We start from the raw sequence: 18,164 nt of genomic DNA on the forward strand, positions 1-18,164 counted from the left end.
AAATAAGATACTAATTTCTCTTATTGTATAACATTAAATATATATATATACATATATATATTTCCATTTACTTATTTCTGTTATGAATTTTTGAAAAAGGCATTATAATTATAGTATTAATGAAATAAGCTTTTGGTGTGTTACTCCACACTTTTCATTCACTCTACCTGGATTTACTGCTAGAATAATAATAGATAACATTCAGTATGTGCTTATTATAGTTTAGGCATCCTTCTAAAGGTTGTCTCACTCTGTCCTCTTCACACATGAGACAAATACATTTTAATACCTTTTATTTTTATTTACAATTTCATTAATCTATTATTTATCTTTCTTATATTATATTCCTAATATAGTTTCACTCCCTTCTTTCATCCCAGTCCCTCTCTTCCCTCTTCTCTCCCCCTTGCTTCTCCTACTCTGTTTCCATTCAGAAAATATCCTCTCAGGTATATCAATAAAACATGGCATAGAAAGTTTCAATAAGACCAGACACATACACACATATCGAGGCTGGATAAGGTAACCCAGTAGAAGGAAAAGGGTCCCAAGGGTAGCCAAAAGAAAAAGCAGAGAAACTCTCCACTCTGACTTGTAGGAGTCCTAGAAGTACATCAAGATATACAATGATAACATATATGCAGAGGACATAGATCAGACCCAAACAGGTTCCCTGATTGGAGTTCAGTCTCTGTGAGCGTTAATGAGCCTTGATTAGTTCATTGTGTGGCTTTTCATGCTGTATTTGACCCTTTTGACTCCTATAATTCTTCCTCATTCTCTTCTGCAGGTTCTCTGACCACTACCTAATTTGGCTGTGGGTCTGTGCAACTGTTCTCATTGGTTGATGGATGAAGCTTCTCTGCCTCTCTGATGATGATTATGATGATCATGTTTGATTCTATACTAGGACTCTGTACTTTCCAGCCTCTAGGTTCTAGATCCCCAGGCAGTGTCAAACATGGGTTCCCTCTTGTGTCATGGGTCTCAAGTTCAACCAATCATTTGTCACCTACTCCACCAGTCTTATGCCACCATTATGCAAATGTATCTTTCTGGCAGAAAAAAAACCCTGTAGATTGAAGGTTTTGTGGATGGTTTGGTGTCCAAATCCTTCCAATGGAGGCCTTGCCTGGTTAGAGAAGATGGCTGGTTTAGGTTCTATATCCTTCATTGGTAGGAGTCTGCCAGAATCACCCTTGTAGATTCCACGGACCTTTCATTGCATTGAGTTTCTTCTTTATCCACAAAATGCCCCAATTTCAATAGTCTCTCTCCCTGTTCCAACTCCCACCTTATCCTTCCTGATGCCATCCCTACCTACCCCCAGTTCACTTGCCAAATCTATTCTGTTTTCACTTCTCAGGAAGATCCGTTCACTCCCTCTTCAGTCTTCCTTGTTATTTAGCCTCTCTGGGTCTGTGAATCTTTACTTTATAGCTAATATCCACTTATAAGTGAATAAATACAATGCTTACCTTTCTCTGTCTGAGTTATTTCACTTGGGATGATTTTTTTCTAGTTCCATTCATTTGTCTTCATTTTTAAAAATAGCTGAATTTATATCTACATGGCATATATCCACTGCTCAAGTGGAGAGCACAGAACTCAGAAAGTTAGGCTGAGAGTCTATTTTCCCATGTCCTCAGTTCAGTTCCTTGAGACCCAATCTACTTCTACTCTTTTCAAACTTACCACCTGCATTATGTGCTTGGACAGATATTCAATGCTCATGTTCATGTTATGCCAGTCAGAAAAACAGATACATAAACTCTTGTAAAGCTTCAGTACTAGACTAGAGACTATACTAGCTACCAGATCTCCAGAGAAGTGGCCCACTTGTGGACTATCTCCATTTTCTCAGTGCCCTCCCCTTTCACTATTTTTAATCCACACTCCTCTACTTTACACAGCTCTTTAGCATCAAAAGAAACTGTGACAGAAGGAAGTTAGTGCATTGTAAATCCTAAACTGTGTATCTTGGAGTATCAGATCTAACCCAGGAATTCTTCCTCTGATTATACCTTTTGTTTATAAAACAGTGATCGTATGCTTGTTCTCCAGTCAAAGAACTTGTGCTAAAAAAAAAGATTGAAAACATTTGCCTATGTGTAACACAGAGGTGAATATCTCTAGCCATACACAAGTAGATCCTAGCTGAGAAATGCCGGTGATAAAGTTAACTTCCAAGGACTTACATTTTCCCTAAGGTGGTAAGGACATAGAAGCAGTCTCAGACATGAAAGTTATTAAGCCCAATAAAATGTTAACTTGTTGCCATCATGTAGCAATTATACTCAAAGCACACAGCAGCATGTGACTAATCCCATAGCAGGTACATAATAAAGCAAAGCAAGGATTCCTGAACCTTGAAATGTGGGATCCCTTAGGTGACTAAGAAGATAAATGCACATAAGACTGGGGGTGGCAATCAATTGAACACAGAAAAAATACATAAAAATATAATGGAAACAGAATCAGCCTAACACTGATTTTTTTTAAGCATGGAGGATTAAGAGTTTGTCTATTCAGGATAAAATGCCAGCCTGAGAAAAGAAAAATCATAAGGTGAAAAAGGTCTATCAAGTGTTGTTTGCCTATCCTTGATTAATGTTATCAGGTAATGATAAACTATAAACTTACACCTTTAGAACAGACAGTATGTCTTCATACTTGGTAAAGAGGTCAATTTCTGCAATATATGCACTATTGGGTCATTTAATTGTTCATCAAGCAGTCTTTTTAAATCTGTAGTGGTCCTCCTTTCAGTTTAAGACAGCATGTTCGAATCCTTAATGGACATATTGGTGAAGAGTGAATGATTTATCTTCTAGTCAATTTGTGTCTTAGTGGCAAAGAAATGACATACTCATCAGAACCTATTTTGTTTCGTTTGTAGTAGATTTGGGGGAGAGTGAAAGTGGGCAGGGAACTGGGAGGAGTTTATGCAGCAAACTGTGATCTGGATATGCTCTAAGAGAAAATCATAAATAAATTTAGAAATGAAGTCTAAATGCATTTCTAAATTTAGAAATAAAATCCATCTATTTGTTGTCTATGCAAGTTCATGTTTAAGGAAAGGACCACTTTAGTGTAAGGATAGAGAAGATGTATTCCAAGCAAATAGGATCAAGAATTGAAACAGACCAAAAGAACAGGTGTAGCAGCCTTCTCTTATGCAAAATCGAGTAGAACCCAGAGACTATCTTCTCTTAGAACCCTCTCTCCACTTATTGCTTAATATTGTCCCCCTACAATGGTAATCCTTATTTACCCACAAGATAACACTTTCAAGGAAACCAAGTAGGCTGAGTGCAGGTATTCCTCTCACCTCTGTACCTTCAGACCCATCCCCTCATCTTATGCTTTGCTCTGCATCAATATACCTGATGCAACCTTTACTACCTGTCCTACCTCCATCTCTTGTGGATCCCACAGATCATCCACTCCTAACTCTTCCATTAACTTGATGCTTTATTCTAGCCCTCAACTCTAGTAGGTAATATAGCAGACAGTCCAGGGTGACCTATCTTCATTATCATCACATTCTAAGGAAACCAAATAAGCAGATCCTGATGAAAGTCTCTGCTTTTCTTCCTTCTGCAAACTACCTCAGACACCTAGACTATAGTCAGTTCTAAGAGGCTGTACCTAATACTCCGAAACACATTTTACCTGGAACTCCCAGTGGCCAAATATAAGGTCCAGAAAAAAAAAGTCATACCAGGCAAAACAGAGTTTCCACACTCATCTATAACCCACAGAGGAAACAGAAATACTCATTCAAGAAAGAAACAATTAGATGTCAGCATCTAGTACTACAAATCTTATTGATTCCAAATGCTTAGGTGCTAGCATAAAAACACAATCAATAACAGAGAAGCTACGGATGATATGTCTCATTATTTTACACAAAGCACAGTAACCCAATCATAGCAGGCCCTGAATATTCCAGCATATCTGAAAATCAAGAGAAAGACTTTAAAGTAGCTTGTATACATATGATAGAGAAAATGAATAAATTCCTTGAAGAAATGCAGAAAAACACAGACAGTGGAAGAAAACTAATGAAACTATTTATGACCAGAAAATGAAAATAGAATCAATAAAAAAAATCTAAACTTTTACCAACAGAACATAAAAGATGGAAGAGAACCCTCAGACATTAATAACAGGATAGAAGAAATAGGACATCGGTCAAAGAAAATGGCAATCTAAAAATCCCTGACACAAATTGTACAGGAAATTCAAGACACTGGGAAAAGACCTAATCTAAAAGTAATTAGAAGATAAGAAGGAGAAGAAATTCAGGTGAAGGTTAAAGAAAATATTAATAAAATAATAATAAAAAATTACCACCATAAAAAGAGATGCCTATAAAGGTACAAGAAGCATGTAGAACATCAAATAGATTGATTGTACCAGGAAAGACAGTTCACTAACCACAGAATAACCAAAACATTAAATGTACAGAACAAAAAAAGTATATTAGAGGGGTTGGGGATTTAGCTCAGTGGTAGAGCGCTTGCCTAGCGAGCACAAGGCCCTGGGTTCGGTCCCCAGCTCCGAAAAAAAGAAAAAAAAAAGTATATTAGAAACTGCATAGAAAAAGAACAAGTATTATATAGGAGTAGACAAATTAGAATTATACCTGAGTTCTCAAAGAGAATCTAAAGGTCAAAAGGCCTAAAATTGGGGGCTGCAGACTCTATGAGACCACAAATGATAGCCTAGACTACTATGTCCTACAAAACATATAATGGCCATAGATGAATAAAGTAAGATATTTCATAAAAAGGCCAAATATTGGCAATGTTCATTCAAAAATACAGCCCTAGAGAAGATGTGAGGAGAAAACCTTCAACATAAAGATGTCAACTACAACCATGAAAACACAGGGAATATATAATCCAAATACAGAAAGTTTAAAAGAAAGAAAACACACACACACACACACACACACACACACACACACATACACACACACACACACACACACACACACACACATACCATCACCTTTACCACCACCAGCAACAACAGTGATATTAAAAATAGTAAAATACAGGAATAATTATAATTGCTCCATTATGTCTCTCCATATCAGTAGTCTCAATTGTCTGATAAAATGACCCATATTAATAGAATGATTGTGAAACAAGTGCCACTCTTTTCCTCTATCCAATAAACTCATCTCAGTATTACACAGAGATGTCATGAAAAGGGTTGGAAAGAGCTATTCTAAGCAAACGGACCTAAGAAGCAAGCTGGTATAGCAATTTAAAATCTAATTAAACAGACTTTAAACCAAAACTACTCAGAAGATATGGATGAGGACTACATGTTCATAAAAGGAAAACTCTACCAAGATGATAATGAAATTCTAAATATTTATGCCCCAAACATAATTTCATCTAAGTATTTAGAAGAATCACCAATAGAGCTTAAAACTTCATTGACCCTCTTACAGTGACAGTGAGAGTCTTCAACATCTCACCCATAAATGGAGTTTCATCCAGATAAAAACTAAACAAAGAAATGATGGAACAAACATATAAACCAAATGTACCTAACAGATACATGCAGCCATTTCATCAAAACACAAAAGAATATAACTTTTCAGAATGTAACTGAATTTTCTCCAAAATTGACTATATACTCAGACACAAGGAAGTCTGAGCAGGTACAGCATAATACCCTGCATCTCTCTGACCACCACAGATTTAACCTAGATAAACACAGAAACAACAAAAAACTTACAAATTCATGAAAACTGAACAACTGACTACTAATGAAAAATGGGACAAAGTAGAAATTAAACAAGAAATAAAATCTTTTCTAGAATTGAATGAAAATAGATACACAACATACCCAAACATGTTTGACACAACAAAGTCAGTTCTAAGAGTCAAGTTGATAGCACTAAGTGCCTGCATAAGAATTCTGAAGAGATTAACAACTTCACAGCACATCTCAGCTCTAAAACAAAAGGAAGAGTGCATACTCCAAACGAGCAGATAGCAAAAAATAATAAGGCTTGGGACAGAAATCAATAAAATAAAAACAAAAAGAACCACACAAAGCATCAATTAAACAGAGTTGGTTCTTTGATAGATTAACATGATTGTCAAACTCATCCATAGTAACTAAAAACAAGAGAGTGAATATCACAGTTAACAAAAAAGAGAAATGAGAAGGGAAACATAACAACAGGCAGAGAGGAAATCCAGAAAGTCCTGAGAACATACTTTAAAAAATTATACTCCACTAAACTGGATAAATTAACTACCTATGATGCTTACTGTTAATTGTCAACTTGATATAATGTAAAATACCCAAGAAATTTCATGAGGAATTTCATAGAATAGCTTGCCCTGTGGGCATGATTATAGGAATCATATTGATTGCATAATTACATATTACAACCTCTAGCTAACAAGTAGGTGACATCATTCTCTAGTTTTAGCTCCGCAACTACATAAACAAGGAGAAAGAGGGCTCAACACGTGCATGCATGCATGCACTCCTTCTCTCTCTGATCTTGGTCATGTTTATGAATAGTGTGTTTCACATTCTTGCTTGAATTCCTCACAATGATGGATTGTTCTCTGGAATTACAAGCCCAATCAGCCCTTAATTGTTTACAGATCTATTTGTTAAAGTATTCCAGACACAGGAAACAAAAACGAGGCATTATTAATTTTGTAGTTTCTGGCATAATGTTTCCTAGTCTTGTCAGAGTACTATTGTTAGCTAATGAACTTTAATTTTCTGTCTGAGTATATATTTTTATTTCAATTAATGTGGAAAGCTTATATTGCTTTGATCAAAGCAAAACAAGAAATATATAAATTGATACATTCAGTGTAAAGCTCACAGAGAATAACAATGGAGGGTGGAAATGAAGAGGGTATTATTTATAACAACATGAAAATATGGTATGAAACCTCAAAAGCCTCCCCAAATTAAAACAAATATTTGAAAATATGTTAATAATGAAGGGCAAATGTTATTTCTAGAAATGTATCAGATGAATTCTAGAAAGGATATAGACAGGTGCTACAAGAATGAATATATGCAGATGCAACAAAAGGTAGGGTGTGAAGTCTATTGACTTATTATCACTTAAGATTTATTTCTCAAAGACCCCATCACAAGACCTTGTAGTCAACCCCTTTTGTTGTGGTGGTGCTGATTACTTTTTGGTTCTGCAACTTCTAATGTACCCTCCATTCTTCCTCATGGGTCATCTCTCCTGCCATCTGACTATATATGGACATTCATCTGTGATGTGGCTTAGATCTAGCTTTAAGATGTCTCTCCTCTGAAAAGCATCACTATTAATTCACGGCCATCCTTGAGATAGAAGTTACGATTTGCATTCTCAAAATCTGTTTTAATTTTCCCACTATAGTTCGTGGCTGATAGTTTTAGTAATATCAACTGCCAAAGATGGTGATTCTTTTTTTTTTTTTCCGGAGCTGGGGACCGAACCCAGGGCCTTGCGCTTCCTAGGTAAGCGCTCTACCGCTGAGCTAAATCCCCAGCCCAAAGATGGTGATTCTTAATTTCAATGTCACATGAGCCCAAGGCAATGCGAGCACTTCTAAGCCTTATTTCTGGCGTGCCATCTCTTGCTAGGATTCTTTTTGATTCTAACAGTCAGTAAGAGACTCAGAACCTGGCCCAGGGGTCATGCTTAAACAACAATGGCAAAACCAAGTTTTGCTCTTGTCATTCCATCACCTTCTCCTTTAGCCTGAAATAATGTCTCTTTACAGCAGTTCTTTGTTCCATTCAAGCCATTTTCACCTCTCAAGGTTGTAGACTATGGAAGGGCAACTGGGTCAGAATTGGTTTTAGTGCCTGTTTCATCAAACACTGGTTACTATCTTCTTTCTTTCTCCTTTCCTCCAGGGGATCTATTTTAAACCCTTTTTAAACTCTTGGAACATTAAAAAAAAGTCTAATTTCATCTTATTCCTCAGGATAATAGTTCCCTAGACTGTTTCTATCCTTTCTAGGGAAAGCTAGCTTGAGCCATTCCAATGACTCCCCTTTTCTTCTTTTCTAAGGAGAAAATTATTTCTTTGAGTCCCAGAAAACTTTATAGTGATTTTTTTCATTCCCATTTGGAAAAATGAAAGCCACATACTACACTATAAGAAGTTACTTTATGAAATAGGAGATGCTTGAAATTAATAAATCCATATTCTTTGTCTCTCTCCAATTACATATCCCTGTTACCCTACCACATTAATTTTTAATCACCACTGATATTGTCACCACTTAAAACAATCTTCTGTTGTGACCAGAATTTAAGTTAACTTCATGTTTACAACTTTGCATACTCCCATCCCTTTGAGCGGGACCTGAACCTGGCTTCTAAAAGAACATGACAAAAATTGACCAGTTATAATTCCTGTTATTACATTACTGCATAGAAACTCTAGCTAGAAGTCATTCGTCCTTATTCATTTTCTCTTTGAATTTTGTTAAGAAGAAAGAAATTGAGTTTCAGCAAGAGTCTCCTAATTGGGAAAATGATGCTTTCTGACTCATGCTGATAGGTGTGGATTTAAGTCTACCTGGCCTTTCGATTTCGATGTTTTTGAGAATTTGACTGAGATATCCCTAGATTTTTAACCTGTGGGAAGATGAGCAAGATGCTGCCTTCAGCTGCTAAGCTGGTTGTAAATAGTTATACAGCAATTCAATTAACTTAGAACTTCCAATGCTGTATTGTTTGCCGTAACAGGGCTGTGACTCTCGTGTCAGTATTTCTGTCTTCCTCTCTGGGTGCTGAGTAGACCTTGTAATCTACAAAAGACCCAGCATGTATATTCTTCCTTTAGTTTTCTGATTCCTGTCACTCCTACTACTTGAAATGACCATTCTTGGCCTTTTCCTGGCAGGCAATCCTTGAAAGTCAAATATAGAAAACACCCCATACTGCATCCCAGAAAAGACATAACCCTGCAATTCTCTCTTGAGGTCAGCTAAATATTTTCTTCTTTTGTGTTCTCAAAAGATTTTTTCCAGCATAAAATTCTTACCATACTGACCAGGTTACGACAGAATTAATTTCTCTCTTTCTTATTTTTTCATTTAACCTAATTTTACTCATGTTTGCCTAGGGACAGGGAATAGATCATTCAATAAAAACATACAGTAATGACAAGGTGCAGGGCAAGGCTTATCATGTACAATGGTTAAATTAGAATAATGATGTACCTTAATCTCTTCCATGAACACAAGTCTAACTTTATAGGTTTTTTAAAAAACACCATTAAGACTTCTAGGAGCATTTTATAATAAATTCACAAGCACCTCCAAAATACAGATTCCTATAAAAAGTGAGTACTTTACTTAACATACATGGACAGCCTCAGGACAAGCTGACTTCTCAGATCAGCTCAGCAGGCAATAAACCATAGTGTCAAATGGAAAAAGAGGCAGGCAAATAAACTTAGAACTAAATTAACTTTTATAATTAAATACAGAAAATATACTGATTTACTAAAAATAAATAAGATGTGATGTATTTAATGCTTAACTATAAAGAAGGCATGCCAGGACATTTATAAATGGTGAACGAGTCTCAATAATTTACTATGATAAATGCTGGCTAGGTCAAAGTACATATGCCATGGAGCACTATGGATGGGTCAGATTTCACAACATAATTTTCTTACCTTGAAGTAGATAACATATTCGTAGCAAATTCGGCATTCATTTTCAGTAGCTACTGGTATCATATGTCTTAAGAAATGTGTATAGTCACTCAAACTAATAGAAGAAAAACTAGGGCAGCATCTCAAACACATGGGCACTGGAAAAAATTTCCTGAACAAAACACCAATGGCTTATCCTCTAAGATCAAGAATCACCAAATGGGATCTCATAAAACTGCAAACCTTCTGTAAGGCAAAGGACACTGTGGTTAGAACAAAACAGCAACCAACAGATTGGGAAAAGATCTTTACCAATCCTATAACAGATAGAGGGCTTATATACAAAATATACAAAGAACTCAAGAAGTTAGACCACAGGGAGACAAGTAACACTATTTAAAAATGGGGTTCAGAACTAAACAAAGAATTCACAGCTGAGAAATACCGAATGGCTGAGAAACACCTAAAGAAATGTTCAACACCTTTAGTCATAAGGGAAATGCAAATCAAAACAACCCTGATATTTCCCCTCACACCAGTGAGAATGGCTAAGATCAAAAACTCAGGTGACAACAAATGCTGGCGAGGATGTGGAGAAAGAGGAACACTCCTCCATTGTTGGTGGGATTGCAGACTGGTAAAACCATTCTGGAAATCAGTCTGGAGGTTCCTCAGAAAATTGGACACTGAACTACCTGAGGATCCAGCTATACCTCTCTTGGGCATATACCCACATGTTGCCCCAACATATAAAAAAGACACGTGCTCCACTATGTTCATAGCAGCCTTATTTATAATAGCCAGAAGCTGGAAAGAACCCAGATGCCCTTCAACAGAGGAATGGATACAGAATATGTGGTACATCTACACAATGGAATATTACTCAGCTATCAAAAACAATGCCTTTATAAAATTCATAGACAAATGTTTGGAACTGGAAAATATCATCCTGAGTGAGGTAACCTAATCACAGAAAAACACACATGGTATGCACTCATTGATAAGTGGCTATTAGCCCAAATGCTTGAATTACCCTAGATGCATAGAACACATGAAACTCAAGACAGATGATCAAAATGTGAATGCTTCACTCCTTCTTTAAAAGGGGGAACAAGAATAACCTTGGCAGGGAATAGAGAGGCAAAGATTAAAACAGAGACAGAAGGAACACCCATTCAGAGCCTGCCCCACACGTGGCCCATACATATACAGCCACCCAATTAGACAAGATGGATGAAGCAAAGGAGTGCAGGCCGACAGGAGCCAGATGTAGATCTCTCCTGAGAGACACAGCCAGAGTACAGCAAATACAGAGGTGAATGCCAGCAGCAAACCACTGAACTGAGAATAGGACCCCCGTTGAAGGAATCAGAGAAAGAACTGGAAGAGCTTGAAGGGCCTCGAGACCCCTTATGAACAACAATGCCAAGCAACTAGAGCTTCCAGGGACTAACCCACTACCTAAAGACTGTACATGGACTGACCCTGGACTCTGACCTCATAGGTAGCAATGAATATCCTAGTAAGATCACCAGTGTAAGGGGAAGCCCTGGGTCCTGCTAAGACTGAACCCCCAGTGAACGTGATTGTTGCAGGGAGGGCGGCAATGCGGGGAGGGTGGGGAGGGGAACACCCATAAAGAAGGGGAGGGTGAGGGATTAGGGGGATATTTGCCCCAAAACTGGGAAAGAGAATAACATTCGAAATGTAAATAAGAAATACGCAAGTTAATAAAAAAAATAAAATTAAAAAAAATGTAAATGAAAAAAAAGAAATGTGTATAGTATGAAAAACTTGAAGATACTAAAGAATGAAAAATGTTTCAACAAAAAAATAGCTCTTTTCATGCAATTATGTACATATAGTCTAAGTTTCAAGGCATAGTTTTGTTTCCTGTAAAGCAGGTCACTGGTCTAAGAGAATGTATATTCATCATCGTAGTGCATCTTGTCTCCTCCTGTACTGCATTGTTTTGCTCTATTCTTTGTGTGTGTGTGTGTGTGTGTTTGTGTGTGTGTGTGTGCAAATGACATGCCAGTTCAAATGGAAACTAACTCACATGTACAAAAAAGTCTGTGTTTTACAAACTGAGAACCAAGAAAAATCCTTAGAAATTAATGACACCTTCTGTCCCAAGTTTAGAAAAACAATGACTTAAAACATTAGTGATAAAAAAGACACAATGAATTTCATGAAGAACAAAGAAATGTCTGCTGAGAAGTTCAGATGTTTCAGAACACTGAACATCTGAATTATATCTTGTGAGGGATTTGCGGGGAAGAGTTCATAGAGGATGGATGGAGTTAATGTGGCCTGGATGGAATTGAGTGGTATCCTACTGGATTGTGAAATTGCAGGGTGCCTATGACCCTTGGGTGCCTGTTTAGGAGCAACTCCTCACTCCCATTCAGAAGCCCAGCCTCACAGCTTCTCTCTGCTTCCCTTCCTCCGCTGGCTCAGTTTCTAGCATTTTGGAATCCTCCTCCCTGCTTAAAAAAAAAAACAAAAACAAAAACAAACCAACAACAACAACAAAAAAGAACAAACAAACAAAAAACAAAAAACTCTTGTCCAAATAGCTGATGTGAGTGTTCTCCTTCTCCACCTGTTTGTCCTTCCTGATCTCACAAGAAAACTGATGAAGAAACATTCCTTCCTCCCTGCCACTCACAAACTGGATGTCTCAGGAGGATTGGTACAAGACTTCCTGCTGGGCCAGGTTAGCCCTTCCCTTTTCTTGCTTTTCCCACTGACATAGATATCAGGCTTTTAAATTCTAACTCAGACACCGAACTATTCATGTCTTTTAACTTGTCAACTATGTCAACAGACTCACGCTGGGCACTGAGCTGAATAGTCCCTGTGATGAAGGCACCAAAGTCAAAGAAGTGGCCTCTCTCCCTCTCAGCCAGCTGCTAGGACAGTTCCTCTAGTGCAATCTGCGCCTTGACCACCCCGTTCCTCTCATATTTGGACTTGTGTCTCTTAGCCGACTTTTCCTTATTTTGCTCTTTCCAGTTGGAAAGATTTATAACAAGCTTGTGCTCACAGTAATGGTTAACCTCGCTCTCCTTCCACACCAGGTTATCCTATGATGATGAGCTTGTTACAGGTATGGCTGCACTCAGATCCCAGTACTTATTCTTGTGGTGATCTGGGTACTGGTAGCAAGGCTTAGCAGAGAGGCTGGTATTGAAGGCAGGATCCTTGAGATACTTCTCTCGGTTTCAATCCAAGCACCTTCGAAGATCAACTTAAACTTCTTCATTGGGGTCATCAGGCAGAGCTCATGGGGTCAAGCTGAACCTCATTGATATCAAAGTTGTTATGAACAGGACAGTAGTGCTCCGAGAACTGACAATTTTGGTACCTTTCCCAGTTATAAATGTGACTATATGTTTCATCCCTAAGCAAAAGTCATCCACTTCATCTTCTATGTGGAAAGAATTGCTTGAAATCAGCTCATCCGTTGGGAAGGAGTAGGTGCACATGTAAGGATGGGAAAGTCTTTCATCGGCTACCAGTCAGTCCATGGGGCTGAATGTCAGAATTTGTTCCTGGAAATCCACTGCTTCTATTCTAATCCCCAGCAGCAGCTGAGTTAGCGGTTTGTGTGGCTCAGTCGCATCGTTTCCAATGTCAACTGGAATCACACTGAGAATCTCCTGCTGGATCTTCCTCATGCACAATGACTCTAAGATCAGCTGCCTTTGTTCAAGTTCATATGTACCTACAAAGAGGGTACACTCTCCATTTCCATTTCCTCAAAGATGTAGCCTGCAGTCCACATGTCAATGGCTTTAGTATAATTATTAGGAGAAAGTAAAAGCTGTGGAGATCTGTACCAATTGGTAACCAATCCTCCAGAAAGATGACGCCTATGGGAATAATGAGGATCCATGATCTTGGCCAGGCCAAAGTCACCTATCTTCTGCACCAAATATTCAGTGTTAATGAAAAGTTTAGTTGGCCTGAGATCTCTGTGCAGTATGCTTGCAGAATGGATATATGAGCCCACGTAGCAGCTAACTCATGAAGAGCCTGGCATGTTCTTCCTGTAAAGGGCCTTGTTCCAGCACATTCGCCAAATCTGTCTCTACATACTCCTGAAAATGTAGACTCTATTCAGCTCTGTGAGAGAGCCCACATCATCTTTTAACCAGCTTCCACTGGGACCAAGAATTTCAAACACTTTTCACACGTTATCATGGTCAAGTCTTCTAACAATTTTGGCTTCACGGAGAGCATGTTTGACACTCTGGATATCGGTAAGGACAAATTTTTTGATGGTTACTCTTTTGCACAGTTATTGTCTACAGCAGAAAAAACAAAACAAGTTACTTCCTTCACAGCACAATGGTTTTAAGTCCATGTACATAGAGCCCAGATGAAAGTCTGCCATTTGAAACTCTTACAATTGCCTTTTTCTTTCAGATTCTTGAACTTGTGTAAACAAGGAAGAAAACTGGCATCAAAAGGAAAGATCGTTCAACAAGGGAGAAAAATCACATTCCTAGAGCACGATGGTTTCTTGATGTTCATTGCAGACGCTCATCAGGCCCGCTGTGCTCCCCTCAGACTTAAAGCTCAAAAATCTCTATTCATACTGAGAATTGAGAAGATTGCAGTGCTTATAGTTCAAGGAAGGACAACAACTCTGCAGACATTTAAAGAAAACACTCAAGAAACTCGTACAGAATAAAGTGACATACTATTACCCAGATTCACTGTGGTAATCAACTTAGCATGGGACAAAACAGTTAGTAAATATGCGCCCGGCAGGCCTTCCTGACCATCCTCTCACAGTGTGGATACATTCAGGGTTGGACTGACTGGTCTGGAGCATCAAGCATACTAAGGTGCTGGGAAGCGCTAGTTGCTGCTTCCTTGCTTTCTTGTCACTGTGTTTCGACAGGAAACCCTGGTGACTTTGGCTGACAGGCATCTAGTCTTAGTGATTAGGTGGCTCTAGCTCACCACAATCACAGTCAAAAACGCTACCATACATCTTGCTCTGATACAAAGGGACTTCTCCGACTCATCCAGAGAATGCAGAGCCCATGGACAGACCCCAAGGTCTTCTCAGGTCTCCAGCTGTGCTGGGAGGATCTGAGATTCCCAAGCTCTTACTTTACCACAGTTATTGCCATGTAACACCGATCTGCGAGAGGGCTCACATCAGAGTTAATTTCAATGGGTTTTGTTTGTTTGTCCGTTGTCTTTTTTTTTTTTTTTGATCTTTTTGCTCTCTCTCTCTCTTGTCTTAGAATGGACACTAGGCACTAATGGGTCTTAATGTCTAGAATCTGGAATAATGCTTTGAAATATATCTGGCACTCAATAGGTACTTTTGAAATTGGTTCAAAAATAATTGAGTTCTGAAAGGTAGAGTGTTCTAATGTTTGACACATGATTGGCACAATCATTTTAAATGAATATTCAGCATCTGATTATTCACATTTCTAACAACGGTACCTAAGCTGGCAAGGAAGCCTCATAAACAGGAGGCTACTCTAATAAGGTAGAGGCAATTCAGGCACAAGAAATTACCCGATGGGCTTTTCTGATAACATTAAACGCTAGCATTTTCATTTTATGATTATATGATGCTTACACAATACTTGAATAAATACATATAATCATTAGAATATGGAAGAAAAGAGCTGACTAAGAATCAGGTAGAGTACTTTACATAATTATATCTCTTAAAAGAAGTATGTGTTGTAAAAATCAGATGAACGAAATCAAAAGTGCATTTTCAACTAGTAACACAACTCAGGAGTCTACAAAAGATTAAGTACCTTGGAGTTAATAAGCAAGAATCTGTAGAATGGCTGCTGATATGAATATTGTGGTTCCATGAAAAAAGTTTAAGCAAAGTCTAAGGACAAGGTCGCATCATAGAAGTGTACTGAAATGATAGATGTAATAAATATTCAATATCATATAAAACTCAAAAGTCAATCTACTTAGACTATAGCTGTTGACTTCTTGAAGTTTCAGAAGTCTTTCATTGACATTAGAAGAAAAGAATGACATCATCAATACTCATCTTGAGTGTTTAAGCTAATCTTCACTCCACGATGACTAACATAATCATGTGAAGGAAGGCAGCTTGTCACACCTAGATACTGGTATTCTTATTTCTCTAAGATTCTTATTTCTCTGACGTTTTAGACAAACATTTCCCCAGGAATATTTGGAAGTCCAGTCTCTTCACTATAACAGTATATGCTTTGGCAGAAGTAGAAAACTTGAAAATGTTTATTGCTTTGACTTTACAAAAATTGAGAATGTATTTAGGTCTGTATCTCAATCAAAGGAACTATCAACCATATATATTAGGCAGGGTTGGAAAGATATCACTAATTAATCAACCATCTAGCCAAATTGAATGAAACAAATAAACAACTAGCGAAACACATAAACAAATCCTGAAAGGAAGACAGAGACCCTCTGTATTGTGAACATGAGCCTAAACATACATCTTCATTCCTACTAACTTGATGAGTATATCATCTTGGGAATTTCAAAATCCAAATTTCAGAATCTTCATTTGAACTTTTAAAATTATCATCAAATCAAAGTAACTGTAAACAAAAATCAACGAAAAACAAAAATGATGCAAAATATTCACTTGAAGATTCTGAACTTAAGACAGACGTAAAAGTTCACAGGATAATAAATTCACAAAGAAGTTGTCTGTATCTCAATTGGAAGAGTGTTTATCTAGCAAGCTCAGGTCCCTTTGAAGCCCTGTAGAGTTTAGACTAGGTTTAGAGGCACATGCCTGTGAATATAGTACAAGAAAGTTAGATGCAGGAGGAACAGAAGTTTAAGCTCATCATATGATGCATATGGCTTTGAGGTTGCCTAGCCTACAAGAAACCCTGTCTGAACCAAGTAAAAAGAAAGACACAGAAAAAGGAAGGAAAGAATAATTTGCTTTAAAATTTTAATGGACATCTGAAATTATTTTAAGTATCAGTTAACTTAGCACTGTGGTCTGCAAGAGGTACTAGAGAGGTATTAATTATCACTCTCTATCTCTCTCTCTCTCTCTCTCTTTCTCTATTTCTTCCCAATGTATTCCATTCTTTAACTGAACAGTTAACTTAACAGACTGACATCAGTATCCTAGGCAGAATGTCCAGGTGACTCTGTCTACTCAGTTTCCATGAATCTTAGGGGCTTAGCCATCTACTACCTTCCACTACCTTCTATCTTTGCTTGAGGAACATTGAAATGAGTTTGAAAAATTCCCTTATTTGGCTTTTATCCCCTACGTGAATGAGAGTGCTTGTAAACATTTAAACTGAGCTTTAGTGCTGTCAATTTCATGGTTTTAGTAACTGACTGTAAAGAGAGTAAAAGTCTCAGGTCCTGTCCTTCTCAGTTCTCTGTGTTGGAAGTGAATTTGTGATATTTTATAAAAGGCATATACCACAAGCAACAACAAAGAACCTCTAAATGGAGCCCAATTTGATAATGGAGTATGATTGTTATGAGACCCACTCATGACAATTCTGTGAGTGCAAGGAGCCCTTTGGTTAACATCAAACAAACAAACAAAACAAAACCAACAAGTACTACCATTTTTTCCACATTTCTTTATACTTTGAAGAAAAGAAACTATAGAAGACAATAGTCAGCTTAATTCTAGTACTCATTTTAATAAAATGGCAGAAAAGTACAGGTTGGATCATTTATTTAGATAATTATTACAAAACAGGAAAAGGAATATATCAGTTTCCATGCCTACCACACTCACGTGATTAATGCTGACCTTGGTGAATTGTTATGGTTGAAATCTAGATTTGCCAAAATTTGACAAATTTCATATAGTTCACTTATGCCATTATGTTTAGACAATTTACATTTTAATTTTTTCTTTCTTTTTAAGACAGTGTCCTGTAGTGTGGTCAAATCTGGCATGGAATCCATTATGTGGCCTTGAATCCATGACACCCCATCTCTGTTTCCTTCTCCCTAGCACTATAGTTACAGCAATGTGCCACTACACTTCGCAGTTTTTGTCTCTACTACAATTTTTATGCTATCTTCATCAAATTCTTAAGTTAAAAGCTAATTAATGATGACCGATGTTAAATTTCTGGCACATCCAAAATTAAAGAGTCAATCTTCACCTTGTTTCACTTCCCAAAATGAAAATTACAGACATAACCATGTTTATTGCTATACATAAGAAACTATTCATAAGTATCAGAGTATAGAATAAATATGTGTCTTCATTGACAGAGGCATGAGTATAGAAAACATACTGATGTATATGCATGCAATTAAATGATACTCCACTATGTAAAGAATAAAACCGAATAAGCTTTGTGTTCATTAACCAAAGTCATACACATAATGATGAAAATCGTGTATTCTTTCACTTGTGGATATTATAAAAAATGACAACAAACAATTGTCTAAATTGTGACATCTATTTCGTAAATACATTGCTAAAAGCAACTTGGAAAGAAA

At 37.3% G+C, this 18,164-nt stretch overlaps 1 pseudogene; it reads right to left on the reverse strand.

Moving 5' to 3' along the window:
* Window positions 1-11,828: 11,828 nt before the first annotated feature.
* On the reverse strand, window positions 11,829-14,076 carry Mapk6-ps1 (mitogen-activated protein kinase 6, pseudogene 1; annotated as a pseudogene).
* Window positions 14,077-18,164: the final 4,088 nt, after the last annotated feature.

The sequence above is a fragment of the Rattus norvegicus genome, chromosome 2 (assembly GCF_021556685.1).
Source record: "Rattus norvegicus strain SHRSP/BbbUtx chromosome 2, alternate assembly SHRSP_T2T, whole genome shotgun sequence".
In the NCBI taxonomy this organism is placed as follows: domain Eukaryota; kingdom Metazoa; phylum Chordata; class Mammalia; order Rodentia; family Muridae; genus Rattus; species Rattus norvegicus.